Genomic DNA, 14,610 nt, shown 5'->3' on the forward strand with positions numbered 1-14,610 from the left:
GATGATAGTATTTTATATCTACATATATTTAAGTGATGATAGTATTTTATCTAGATGTATTTAAGTGATGATAGTATTTTATCTACATGTATTTAAGTGATAACGGCATTTTTTCTGCATGTATTTAAGTGATGATAGTATTTTATCTACTTGTATTTGAGTGATGATAGTATATTATCTACATGTATTTGAGTGATGATAGTATTTTATCTACATGTATTGAAGTGATGATAGTATTTTATCTACTTGTATTTAAGTGATGATAGTATTTTATTTACATGTATTGAAGTGATGATAGTATTTTATCTACATGTATTTAAGTGATGATAGTATTTTATCTACATGTATTTAAGTGATGATGGTATTTCATCTACATATATTTAAGTGATGATGGTATTTTATCTACTTGTATTTTAAATGATGATGGTATTTTATCTACTTGTATCTTAAATGATCATTATTAAGGATAATCTTACTGCATGTTGTATTTTATGAAGGGTCGAAAGCGGTTGGTATTTCAGCGAGAAACGTCTGTTTCAGTTTATATACATAATTTCGTGTTAAAAAGAAAGCGCGAATTTCGGTGACTTAATAATGTTATTATTCAAACAACTTTTATACTGAAGGAATATTTAATGGGCATCTGTTGACTGAAAACAATCCGTATGTTTCTGTCATCAAGTTTGGCTTAGAAGTTCCGAAGCTCAAGTTCTACCTGGATAGAAATTATATGTAGGCAAGATATTGCGCCATATGATTCGGTTATATTGCGCCATATATGCAAATGTAAATATTCCGATATCAATGCAAAAAATAGAAAGGTAATCTGTTACATGTACATGTATACATTGTCGTAGCTGCAAAACTGTAACTCTCTGGTTTATAAAATTCGGACAAACAATCAAGAGAGCTGCAATTCCAAGCATTGTGAAAAAACCTTCCCATTAGCGTATGGATGTAAACCTCTCCTAAAGGCTGAACACAGTATGATTATGGTTGCAGGGAAATAATTTAACAGAGTTTCAGACAAAAAAAGACAAAAACAAACAAACAAAAAAACAAAACAATGTGACTGATTTAGAAAAATTCAAGAGGGCGGCGATATGTACATTGTAAATAATTAGGTATGGGGTTAGGCCTAATTTTTTTTAAAAATAAGAATAATGGCTATGGTTTAAAGTCATCATTTCGTAAAATTTGTGGTCGTCAAAATGACCTTGTTAGCAAATATAACCTATCACTGGGTCGTATTTTGGCTGACGTGTTTCATGCCAATTGTTAGGTCTTTGTTTTCATACTGAATTTACCATGTTTACCGTCAACCTGATCATTACATAGGGATAGGGTGTGACCGATCGATGGGGATGCTTACTCCTCCTAGGCACCTAATTCCACCTCTGTTATTTCCGGGGGTCTGTGTTTTATGTCCTGTTTACAAATTTTATTGTTTGTAGACTTTTTTTTTAGATGGATCACTGTTCGTTATCTTCCCTTTTTTTTTTTTTTTTTTTTTTTTTTTTTTTTTTTACATGTACAGTATGTGTTATATCATATTAAGATGGAAATTCGTTGACAAAAGCCGAAGTGCAGAGCCTTTAAAAAAAGTTGCTGTGAGAGACATTTTCATAAAAGATCGTCTACCACTCGCGGATTTAGAGGGAGCATGGGATCCCCCCCCCCCCCATTTTCGAGATATAGCGAAAAAAAAACTTTCATGATATCAAAAGATGCATATTAAATACTTTTAGATAGATAAATTTATGAAATACAAGATTTGGCACTCTTGCAAAATACTCATTTCGTGTATTTTACTTTTCAAGCAAACAATTTGACAGGCGAAATGGTTTCCTCAATCATCTATATCCACAATACAGTTCTACCATCAGTTTCTTCAAACCAAAAAAAAAATCATTAAGATATTTTCCTTCTAAAGATGACACTTATTTACTTGTCTCCGCGAAATTCCCTTAAACGCCTTTACAAATCTCAGAAAGTAAAGAACACTCATTTTGTTTACAGGTAAAATGGCGTGGATCGGCAATAATTACATGCATTTTCTTTTCCATGGCTGCTGAAGGCAATAAACAAATAAAGTGAAAATATCAAGAATAGAAAGTATGAAGAATGTTTTGGTATGAAATATTGTGAGATAGGCCGTTTTAGAGAAATGAGTCCAAAAGTAGCGCAACCTGTAGCTCTATGCTCAACCAATAGCTTTTTAAAAATATTTTATACTTTCATGTAAATTACTTGAATTTGATTCGTCGAGAAACATTTGTTAAAAAAACACCATTACCCTCTGAATGAAGAAAACCACGACCTCCAGCACGAGAGAACATACCAACAGTCATCGTTGCTTGACGACAGGTGATACTTTAAAAAAAATTGACTGCGCCGAATCTATGCGCGCGCTTCACCATAATTTTGTATACAGCATTCAGTAAAATACTGTAGTAGAGGATAATATTGAAAAAGTTCATCCCTCGAAAACCATTGTCAACCGAGGCTGTGCTTCGGTTGACAATGGTTTTTTAGGGATGGACATTTTCAATGCTACCTCAACTACATGAAGTACATGTATTTATATATTGTCGAGGTCTGCAGCTAGTTTTTAACATGTACCGTGTATATATCATAAAGGAGTTTAGTTTGATTTTTGGTTTTACATTTATATCATAATAAAAACAAAATATATTAAATGTCCGGCTAAAATAATATTCATTGTGACATGACCCGGCGAGTTTTCCTTTGAAGTCAGCCGTACCTTAACTGCGATACAGAACACTTTTAGTGGGCGTTTCTTATGCAAATGAGCAGAAACTGTACTGTATCTGAAAAATATCAACGATACAGTACGGTTTATTTTTAGCGATGACGGAAAACTGAATCCGTATCTTAAATAATATAGACATAAGAATCAATCAAATCGCAAGATAGCGCTGTTAGTATTTATTCAAAATTTGAGATGAATTAAGAATAGAATTTTACAACGTAAAGTTACCAGTGGCGGATTCAAAAATTTTAGAAAGGAGGGAGTGGGGGCAGTACACAAATGGTTTTCATCGAAAAAAAAATGTCAAAACTGGAAAATCGGGAGTTTCGTGGGGGAGGAGGGGGGTAGATTCATAATCAGGCCTGACACTATATGTGCGTGATCGTTTCGTGTTGATAAATTAAAAGTGTACACAAGTTTAGCAAACATAATTTTCGAAAGCCAAAAATGAAAAAAAAAATCGAAAGGGGGGGGGGGTACCGACGCTCGCGAGTGAGTGCTGGATATGCCTTGGTTCCTCTACATTTTGTTTCAAACATGAAGGTAATATGCCCCCTTTCTTACATCTGTTTATTTCAATTTGGAGCCAAGTATTTGTATACACATGTATGACGACCGGTCGATGACATTGTCGGACATTTCTCTCAGAATACGACCTCCCCGAAACATTTTTGCTTCAAATACATTCCCAATATATGATTCTTATGTATCAAAATGTTTTGCACTAAATTCGTAGTTTAGATTTAAAAAGAAGTCAGCAAGAGCTAAATAGAAAGGAAAAAACCTACGCAATCAAAATAAATTAAATTTTGGGAAAACACATTATATAATGCATCTCATAATTATAATTAATATTTAAATTGATAGATACCTGCACGTCGACCTCACTCGGCATTTCAGTTGCGACTGATAAAAATGGGGTACTAAATCATCTTTCTGAAAAAATCATCTGATTGGTTGAGAGATATATATCCAAATACACATGTAAATTAGCGAGGTCATAAGAAAGGTCATGTCACAAGTCATTTAGAATACTCGTTTCCTACTGTATCGGAGATACAGGGCGGGGCCCGGCTCGAGCTATCGCTCTCGCCTTAAGCTCCGCCCTGTATCTCCGATACAGTAGGAAACTCGTACTCTAAATATAACTTATAATTTTTTTAATAGATCCCCAGCTTCTGAAAAAAATTTCAACCCCCCCCCCCCCCAACCAACCAAAATTCCTTCATCCACCTCTAGGAGCTGTAAACGGAGTAAGGAAGTTATTTCGATTATTAACTCAAAACTGTAAAACTAAAAACTGGTAATGCAATGAGATAACGCATAATGCAACTCTCAGGACGTAAAGTGAAACATTATTAGTCCCCTACCGGTGAAACCGGAGGGGACTATAGGTTTCCTCTGAGTCTGTCCGTCCGTCTGTCCGTCCGTCTGTCTGTCTGTCTGTCCGTCCGTCTGTCTGTCTGTCCCTCTGTCTGTCTGTCAGTCTGTCCCACTTGGTTTTCCGCACTTTTTTCCTAAACGCCTGCAGATATTGAGCTGATTTTTGGTATGTGAGTGTATTTTGATGAGTTACAGATCAAGTTTGAATTTCGTTCCGCTTCATTGATTTTTGACGGAATTACGGCCTTTTCAATTTTTACGGGTTTTCCGCAATTTTCTTCTAAACGCTTGTAGATATTGAGCTGATTTTTGGTATGTGGCTTTACCTTGATTAGTTATAGATCAAGTTCGCATTTCGTCCCGCTTCATTAATTTTTGACAGAATTATGGCATTTTCAATTCTTAACGGGAACCAGATTACATGCACTTGCCGGTAGGGGACTAGTATTGCTAATGCAATACTCTCAGAATGCTTGTTTAAACAAGTTATAGACTGCCGCTCTACCAAGTCCCCTGATTATTCGACCAATTTTAAAGTTAAACTACATCCTTCAAGAGGAAAGAAAAGGGTTTTTAATGGAACACTCTAATGAGTCGAACATATTAAACAAAAATACTTTGCCTAACATATGTAAATAAAAGTGAAGATCATGAGAAAGATGGGCAGTAAAAGATTATGACGGATTTAGGAGCGATATTGAGTTTGGAGCTGCCGTGTACATACCCCATGATCTCAATGTCTATCTAATCACATAGGGATAGATCTACATATTACCTACAGCAAGTAAGCTTCTTTTAAGCTTGCAGGCATCTCTTCGAATTAATAGCTTATATATATAAGCTTGAAAAAGATATTTTTGAAAAATGTGCATAAAATTCGTTGATTATCATTACATATATGTTGTTTATTTTTTGTGCATGAACATTCTAAATTTGAGCTATAGGAGTCAAAAGTTCAAAGAAGCTTTTTTTTCTTGACATAAAGCAGTCTAGACACCACTATCATATTTATAGCTTCTTTATAATTCCCCCATCACAGCCCCCCTCTATACATGCTGCAATAATGTGAAATGTCAGAAAAATTTAATGTATTTATGAAGAAAAGTAGATGTACACCATCAGCGTGTTCTTTCTTAAACAAGAGTGTGGATTGAAGATGAAGATAATGACCCACCCCCGTTCACTTTCATATGCTGTATACTCTTTCATTTTAATTATATATATATATATATATATATATATATATATATATATATATATATATATATATATATATATATATATATATATATATAAGACCTTCTTTAATTATTTCTTTATGATATTTACACAGGGATGAAAAGTTGCAACTCGCAGGTATTTTTTGCAATGATTGCAACAGTTTATTTCTGTATATACAAAAATACATTCTATTGTTTTTTTCCCTGTACCATTCACATAAAGTGGGTGAAAGACTGAAAGTCCGTACGTTCTAATGATAATACAGTTGACCTTTGACATTTCTGTAAAAACTCTTTCACGTATTTGTGTTCATTGTTCTGGATAAACAGAATCAGTATAAAAAATTGAAAAGAAGCCACTTAATACTGACAAAATTGGATCACTTGGAAAAAGAAGATGAGTGAGAAAGGCGTGCAGAATGCCTATAGCTTCAGATATTAAAAAAATCATTTTCAATATGTGAATTAAGTATTTAAAGTAAACTTCTCATTATTGAAATTTATGAAATTACGATCAACAAAACTTTTCTGAGAAAAAAGATCTCGGAAAAAATTATTTTTTTTTATTAAAAAATAAAATGGTATTCGTGGGATTCGAACCCCCTAACAATAATTTAAATCCCAAGTATCATACTGCTTTGAGAATACGATAACCACTACGCTACACAGCTCCTGATGAATAGTGGCATTTAAATCATGTTTGTGGTGTGACCCTTGACTGAATGGACTTAAGTATTAAGATGCAAATGCTTTGTCATAAAAGTGTACTTTCTTTGCTCCATGTTTTTGTAAATTAAAAATGTATATTTTTATACAAACTTTTAGGATTAATTTTCAAAAAATTGGAGCGAAGACCCATTCATATCGAAAAATTTTGTTGAAGTGTGAGAAAATGATCCTTTTTGCCCTCTTTAATAGCGTGTGCATGCTAATTCGTGGGCAAATAATTTCTTTGTGAGATTTTTTTAAATTGTAGAGATTTTACATAAAATATACTTTAATGTTAGATGAAATTTCAAATAAAATTTTGATATAATTGATATTTTATTTTTCACTTCATGTTTGTCGCACTATAGGCACTTCGCCCGCCTTGTTCACCCATCTTCTTCGAAATTTGAAGAACTAGCTCTGAAGCAAAAAAATTATTGAAACAGCTGTTTTCAATTTGTTACTCAACTATATGATTAAAATTTTCCCGAGTGAAAGAGATCATAAAATATGTACACAGTGAACTCGATCGGTGGATCGTTGAAAGTGAAAGTTCAGTAGCCTTTCGGAAATTAGTCTAATCTTAAACTGTTCAGAATGGAGAACCTTAAGTTTAAAGAAGTTTATACCTTTGACAAACGTAAAAATTCAAACATGTGTAACAAAATACTTTATATTTCGTCATCAATTTAACCATGTTAACATTAAGTTTAAGCCATCAATAGATAACCGTTAGACTATTGACAGATTCCAGGAACAAGATTTTCCGGTATATAAGGTTTTATGGACAAACAGTAATTAACTTATCTTCGTTACACCTGGTTTTGTATATTTTATTTTGAAACTTGAAGGGCATTGCACCTTGCATGCCGTAATTGAAAATATGAATTCTCTTAATATTTTCAGCGAAATGTATGTTTACCTTTGACCCCGTTAGTGAACTGGAGGGAAAATGATTTTGCTGTTTGTTTAGGTGGTGATGAAGGGAAGGGGGGGAGGGGGGGGGTTAATTTCCAGCGCTCAAACAAATTCTATTCTCGCGTTAAAACTGGACATCGGCTTTTTATACAGGCTTGAGAGAAGGATTTCCGATGTTCTTAGAAGCTTGGAAGGGTACAAACATGTGTATGAAAAAAGTCATCTCAAGTTGAAGTACCCAAATAATATTATAGAGAAATTCAATGAAGTATACAACCCAAACAAAACAGTGCTGAAACAAGTCTTTTGAGAGTATTTTTCACATACACTCCATTTTCATTGAATTATCTTTACATGCAATCTATATTACCATAATCTGAAATAACTCAGCTTGCCTCCAAGAAAAAGTATTGAATCGGAAAACACAAATTGTTATAAAAATAAAACAAGTATCCCCTTAAAAGATTTTCTCCTTCCTCTTAATTCTTAAAAAAAAAAAATTAAAACAAAAACTGTAATTGGGAGATATTTATTGCCGTGTTGAAGTGATATATTGTGATTATCATTTCACCAATTAAATCATTAATAAAACGTTTAAATTTGAGGACAATTTCTCCAGGTTATCATTAATTTCCTTATGACGTAGAAAATTTCCCTAACGTTTCATTTGTAGTTGTCAGAATATGCAATTGTCCTTTCCCAATTCATTGCTGAATTTCTCGGATTTATTATGGACATTCCCGAGATCATATATAACTTAAGTACCTTTAATTTGGAGAAAATTTAACAATGGTAAAAAATACATATTAACTTAAAAACACATTAACTGGTCAAGTCTGAAAGTTGTCAACTAAAGGCAGCCGTTCTTTATGACATGTATAGAAGAGGACTGTCAAGAAAAATAAGCTAAATAGGTCTGTATCTTATTTGCATGTATACTTTGTATCAATATAAACGAATTATGTGAAATAAGCATTTCATTATTATAGAAAAATAAATTGATATGAACAAGCGATGTCATAACAAATAAATCTTATTTTTTTCCTAGCTACATATGTAAATAGGTTAAGAGTAAATTATTGTACCCTGAATTATGGCCGTAGGAATTAGATACACTGTAGAAGCCTGAAAGAATCTCCCTTCCAACTTTGAGTGCTACTACCGACAAGAAATTAATAGCTTCAATTTAATTTTATCCAAAATCATTGTCCCCCACAGAGATGAGAGCATCAGGTAGATTGGGAGTGAAAGTCGACTCCCGCCGATTAAATTTTCACTTCCTGAGAGGGGATACATGTATAACCATATTCTGTTCCGTAGTTTCACGGGAAAAATGGAAACCTCTTTTCCATCTCAGCTCCCTCCCAATTTTAACAATGTCTATTATGTATATAGAGGAATATTTATTATATATAGAGTAATATAAATACAATGTTTGGCCTTCTTTAGGCCGTAGGGTGTTGTGATATTAAATTTTATTGAAAAAAAAAAGCTCAAAGAAAACTAAAATTATCGTCTGGAAAATAATATTTGGAATGTATGAATTTCTGACCTTGATCTTTGACCTCAAAATCAATGGGGGTCTTATTCAGGCCATAAGGAGTTGTAATATTTTCATTCATTTGCAAAACCTGAAAGGCTTTTTTAAGATATCATCTGGAAATGAAAGTGTCACACAGAGACATGAATTTATAAACTTGACATTTGACCTTTTGACCTGAAAAGCAATAGGGGTCTTCTTTATGCCATAAGGAGTTGTGATATAAAATTTCATTGCAAAAGCTAAAAGGTTTTTAAGATATTGCCCGGAAACGAGAGTTAGAGACAGTATGTATGAATTAATGACCTTGACATTTGACCCTTTGACATCAAAATCTATACGGGTCTCCTGCAATATAGGCAATAGGGAGTTGATATTAGTATATAGTGATATTAAATTTTATTTTAAAAAAAAAACTCAAAGAAACCTAAAGTTATCGTCTGGAAAATAATTTTTATTATAGGTAGAAGCTTGTTATGAAAAGGCAATACCATGCCAAACTATGTTTTTCATACAATTTTCAAAAAATAACTTTTCCTCTTTTAAAAAAAGATTTTATATTTTCATCATTCGATATTTCAGAAAGCAGTTTTTTTTTAATGACCTCTATAAGAAGAATTTCAAATAAAGACAATATACCTGTTGTTAGATGTTTGAGAAGCGGATGCGGATTCAGAACATCTAATTTTAATTAGATTGGTGGGGAATATTTCTAATACATTGACAAGTAAAATAATTGTGCTTGTTTAAATACAAGTAAAATTGCACCATACTGCACTCTGCTGCAATACAATGCGATACATTGTGATGCCTGCTAAATTGTCCAATGAAAATTAACTTAGTCATTTTTTTTTTCTTAATTGAATTTAAAAACTGATTGAATACACACAATTTTTTCATTTTATGCTTTGAAAAAAAAAAAGGTGTTTCAAAAACAGACTAGAGAGCAATTCTTTTATCCTCATATTCTTAAATATTTGTTTTCTTTGATATGAATCAAAATTTACAATCAGTAATTAAGTCGAAGGACTTTCGTAAAGTTACGTATTGCTGGTTTTCTTTATCGAATGAGTAGTTTGAGTATGCGCAAAAGAAATGAAGACTCCTTTCTGACTGAGGAGTGGATTTTTTTTTGTTTGCAAGAGAATTTATACTGTTTACCATAATAAGAATTTAATTGCATTTTATTGCACTGCACTACAATGCAATGTCAATCAATAAAATGAAGTCCATTTTTGTTTTACATTATGGTATTGAAAATAAAGTGTAAATTAACCTATTTTCTATTTTTTTTTAAGCTTTGAAAAACAGACTGGATTAAATATTTTCATTCACATTTTCTTATATGATTGTTCTCTTTCATACGAATCTAAATCAACAATGCAGTAATAATGTCTAAGGATTTTTCGACAAATTTTTTCATTGCTATTTATTATTTCATGCAACGTCTAGTTTGGGTATATGAAAGATTGAAAAAGAGAGAAATCTCGTGTTTGACTGATGAGTGTAAATTTTGAGAGTGATGCCGATAAGCACCAGGAAGGATAAACAGAATATATATTCTGATAACAGTACTTAGAGCTAAGTTCTCATCAAAGAACAGTTACTTTTGCTGATTTTTTTAATTAAAAGGCTGATATGGATACATGCGAAACATCCCGAGGAAAATTGGAGTGTTGAGTGAATTTCTTTCATTGCAAGCTCATTAATTTTGCTTTTAAATAAAAATATAACTGTCCTACAATACATTGCATTGTAATGCTTGATGTGCTGTCTAATTAAAACATATTTGGTCAATTCTTCTTATTAAGCAAAACAGTGAAAAAAAATATATATATAAACTTTCCTGTTTGACTGATGAGTGAATATTTTGAGACTCAAATAAAGCGCCGATGACTTTGTAGAACAATCAAAGACGCTTTTCAATACTGCTTAGCAGTACTTGTTTAGTGAGATAAGCTCACACTAAGTCCTTTACACGCGACATTACCCGTAAGCGTTATTTACTCTGACTTTAACACATGGTCATTTGTGAATATCTCTCTAACGTCTTATATATAGTATACAAGCCTGAGTGTTATTCGTCAGCATTGCTTAAACATTTACATAATATAAAGCAGAAATCAATGATCGTTTTGTCTACGTTGTTCAAAGGGACTTCATTTGAATTATCGAACTTTGAAACAAAACTTACAATATGCAAATTTCCAAATAAACATTCAATCACAAGGACAAATTGTATATAAAAGCTGTCTTTGGAGGGTGGATGGTGGGGAATATTTCTAATACATTGACAAGTAAAATAATTGTGCTTGTTTAAATACAAGTAGAATTGCACCATACTGCACTCTGCTGCAATACAATGCGATACATTGTGATGCCTGCCAAATTGTGCAATGAAAATTAACTTAGTCAATTTTTTTTTCTAATTGAATTTAAAAACTGATTCAATACACACTTTTTTTTTCATTTTATGCTTTGAAAAAAAGGTTTCAAAAACAGATTAGAGAGCATTTCTTGTATTCTCATATTCTTAAATATTTGTTTTCTTTGATATGAATCAAAATTTACAATCAGTAATTAAGTCGAAGGACTTTTGTAAAGTTACGTTTTGCTGTGTTTTTTTTATCGAATGAGTAGTTTGAGTATGCGCAAAAGAAATGAAGACTCCTTTCTGACTGAGGAGTGGATTTTTTTTTGTTTGCAAGAGAATTTACACTGTTTACCATAATAAGAATTTAACTGCATTTTATTGCTCTGCACTACAATGCAATGTCAATCAATAAAATGAAGTCCATTTTTGTTTTACATTATGGTATTGAAAATAAAGTGTAAATTAACATATTTTCTGATTTATTTTTATTTTTTTAAAAAGTTTTGAAAAACAGACTGGACGGAATATTTTCATTCACATTTTCTTATATGAATGTTCTCTTTCATACGAAGTAATCTAAATTAACAATGCAGTAATAATGTCGAAGGATTTTTCGACAAATTTTTTCATTGCTGTTTATTATTTCATGCAACGCCTAGTTTGGATATATGAAAGATTGAAAAAGAGAGAAATCTTGTGTTTGACTGATGAGTGTAAATTTTGAGAGTGACGCCGATAAGCACCAGGAAGGATAAACAGAATATATTCTGATAACAGTACTTAGAGCTAAGTTCTCATCAAAGAACAGTTACTTTTGCTGATTTTTTTATTGAAAGACTGATATGGATATATGCGAAACATCCCGAGGGAAATTGGAGTGTCGAGTGAAGTTCTTTCATTGCAAGCTCATTAATTTTGCTTTTAAATAAAAATATAACTGTCCTACAATACATTGCATTGTAATGCTTAATGTACTGTTTAAATAAAACATACTTGGTCAATTTTTATTATTAGGCAAAACAGTGAAAAAAAACTTTCCCGTTTGACTGATGAGTGAATATTTTGAGACTCAAATAAAGCGCCGATGACTTTGTAGAACAATCAAAGACGCTTTTCAATACTCATTAGCAGTACTTGTTTAGTGAGATAAGCTCACACTAAGTACTTTACACGCGACATACCCGTAAGCGTTATTTACTCTGACTTTAACACAAGGTCATTTGTGAATATCTCTCTAACGTCTTATATATAGTATACAAGCCTGTTATTCGTCAGCATTGCTTAAACATTTACATAATATAAAGCAGAAATCAATGATCGTTTTGTCTACGTTGTTCAAAGGGACTTCATTTGAATTATCGAACTTTGAAACAAAACTTACAATATGCAAATTTCCAAATAAACATTCAATCACAAGGACAAATTGTATATAAAAGCTGTCTTTGGAGGGTGGATGGTGGGGAATATTTCTAATACATTGACAAGTAAAATAATTGTGCTTGTTTAAATACAAGTAGAATTGCACCATACTGCACTCTGCTGCAATACAATGCGATGCATTGTGATGCCTGCCAAATTGTGCAATGAAAATTAACTTAGTCAATTTTTTTTTCTAATTGAATTTAAAAACTGATTCAATACACACAATTTTTTTTTCATTTTATGCTTTGAAAAAAAAAGGTTTCAAAAACAGATTAGAGAGCATTTCTTGTATTCTCATATTCTTAAATATTTGTTTTCTTTGATATGAATCAAAATTTACAATCAGTAATTCATTTGAAGGACTTTTGTAAAGTTACGTTTTGTTGTGTTTTTTTTTTTTATCGAACGACTAGTTTGGGTATGCGCAAAAGATACAAAAGAAAGAACACTCCTTTTTGACTGATGAGTGAATTTTTTTTTGTTTGCAAGAGAATTTACAATGTTTACCATAATAAGAATTTAACTGCATTTTATTGCACTGCACTACAATGCAATGTCAATCAATAAAATGAAGTCCATTTTTGTTTTACATTATGGTATTGAAAATAAAGTGTAAATTAACATATTTTCTGATATATTTTTATTTTTTAAAAAGTTTTGAAAAACAGACTGGACGGAATATTTTCATTCACATTTTCTTATATGAATGTTCTCTTTCATACGAATTAATCTAAATTAATGCAGTAATAATGTCGAAGGATTTTTCGACAAATTTTTTCATTGCTGTTTATTATTTCATGCAACGCCTAGTTTGGATATATGAAAGATTGAAAAAGAAAGAAATCTTGTGTTTGACTGATCAGTGTAAATTTTGAGAGTGACGCCGATAAGCACCAGGAAGGATAAACAGAATATATTCTGATAACAGTACTTAGAGCTAAGTTCTCATCAAAGAACAGTTACTTTTGCTGATTTTATTTATTGAAAGACTGATATGGATATATGCGAAACATCCCGAGGGAAATTGGAGTGTCGAGTGAAGTTCTTTCATTGCAAGCTCATTAATTTTGCTTTTAAATAAAAATATAACTGTCCTACAATACATTGCATTGTAATGCTTAATGTACTGTTTAAATAAAACATACTTGGTCAATTTTTATTATTAGGCAAAACAGTGAAAAAAAACTTTCCCGTTTGACTGATGAGTGAATATTTTGAGACTCAAACAAAGCGCCGATGACTTTGTAGAACAATCAAAGACGCTTTTCAATACTCATTAGCAGTACTTGTTTAGTGAGTTAAGCTCACACTAAGTCCACGCGACATTACCCGTAAGCGTTATTTACTCTGACTTTAACACATGGTCATTTGTGAATATCTCTCTAACGTCTTATATATAGTATACAAGCCTGTTATTCGTCAGCATTGCTTAAACATTTACATAATATAAAGTAGAAATCAATGATCGTTTTGTCTACGTTGTTCAAAGGGACTTCATTTGAATTATCGAACTTTGAAACAAAACTTACAATATGCAAATTTCCAAATAAACATTCAATCACAAGGACAAATTGTATATAAAAGCTGTCTTTGGAGGGTGGATGGTGGGGAATATTTCTAATACATTGACAAGTAAAATAATTGTGCTTGTTTAAATACAAGTAGAATTGCACCATACTGCACTCTGCTGCAATACAATGCGATGCATTGTGATGCCTGCCAAATTGTGCAATGAAAATTAACTTAGTCAATTTTTTTTTCTAATTGAATTTAAAAACTGATTCAATACACACAATTTTTTTTTCATTTTATGCTTTGAAAAAAAAGGTTTCAAAAAACAGATTAGAGAGCATTTCTTGTATTCTCATATTCTTAAATATTTGTTTTCTTTTATATGAATCAAAATTTACAATCAGTAATTCATTTGAAGGACTTTTGTAAAGTTACGTTTTGTTGTGTTTTTTTTTATCGAACGACTAGTTTGGGTATGCGCAAAAGATACAAAAGAAAGAACACTCCTTTTTGACTGATGAGTGAATTTTTTTTTGTTTGCAAGAGAATTTACAATGTTTACCATAATAAGAATTTAACTGCATTTTATTGCACTGCACTACAATGCAATGTCAATCAATAAAATGAAGTCCATTTTTGTTTTACATTATGGTATTGAAAATAAAGTGTAAATTAACATATTTTCTGATATATTTTTATTTTTTAAAAAGTTTTGAAAAACAGACTGGACGGAATATTTTCATTCACATTTTCTTATATG

The sequence above is a fragment of the Saccostrea echinata genome, unplaced genomic scaffold, assembly GCF_033153115.1.
Source record: "Saccostrea echinata isolate AGI-Se365-2 ecotype Australia unplaced genomic scaffold, CSIRO_AGI_Sech_v1 ptg000001l, whole genome shotgun sequence".
NCBI classification, from domain to species: domain Eukaryota; kingdom Metazoa; phylum Mollusca; class Bivalvia; order Ostreida; family Ostreidae; genus Saccostrea; species Saccostrea echinata.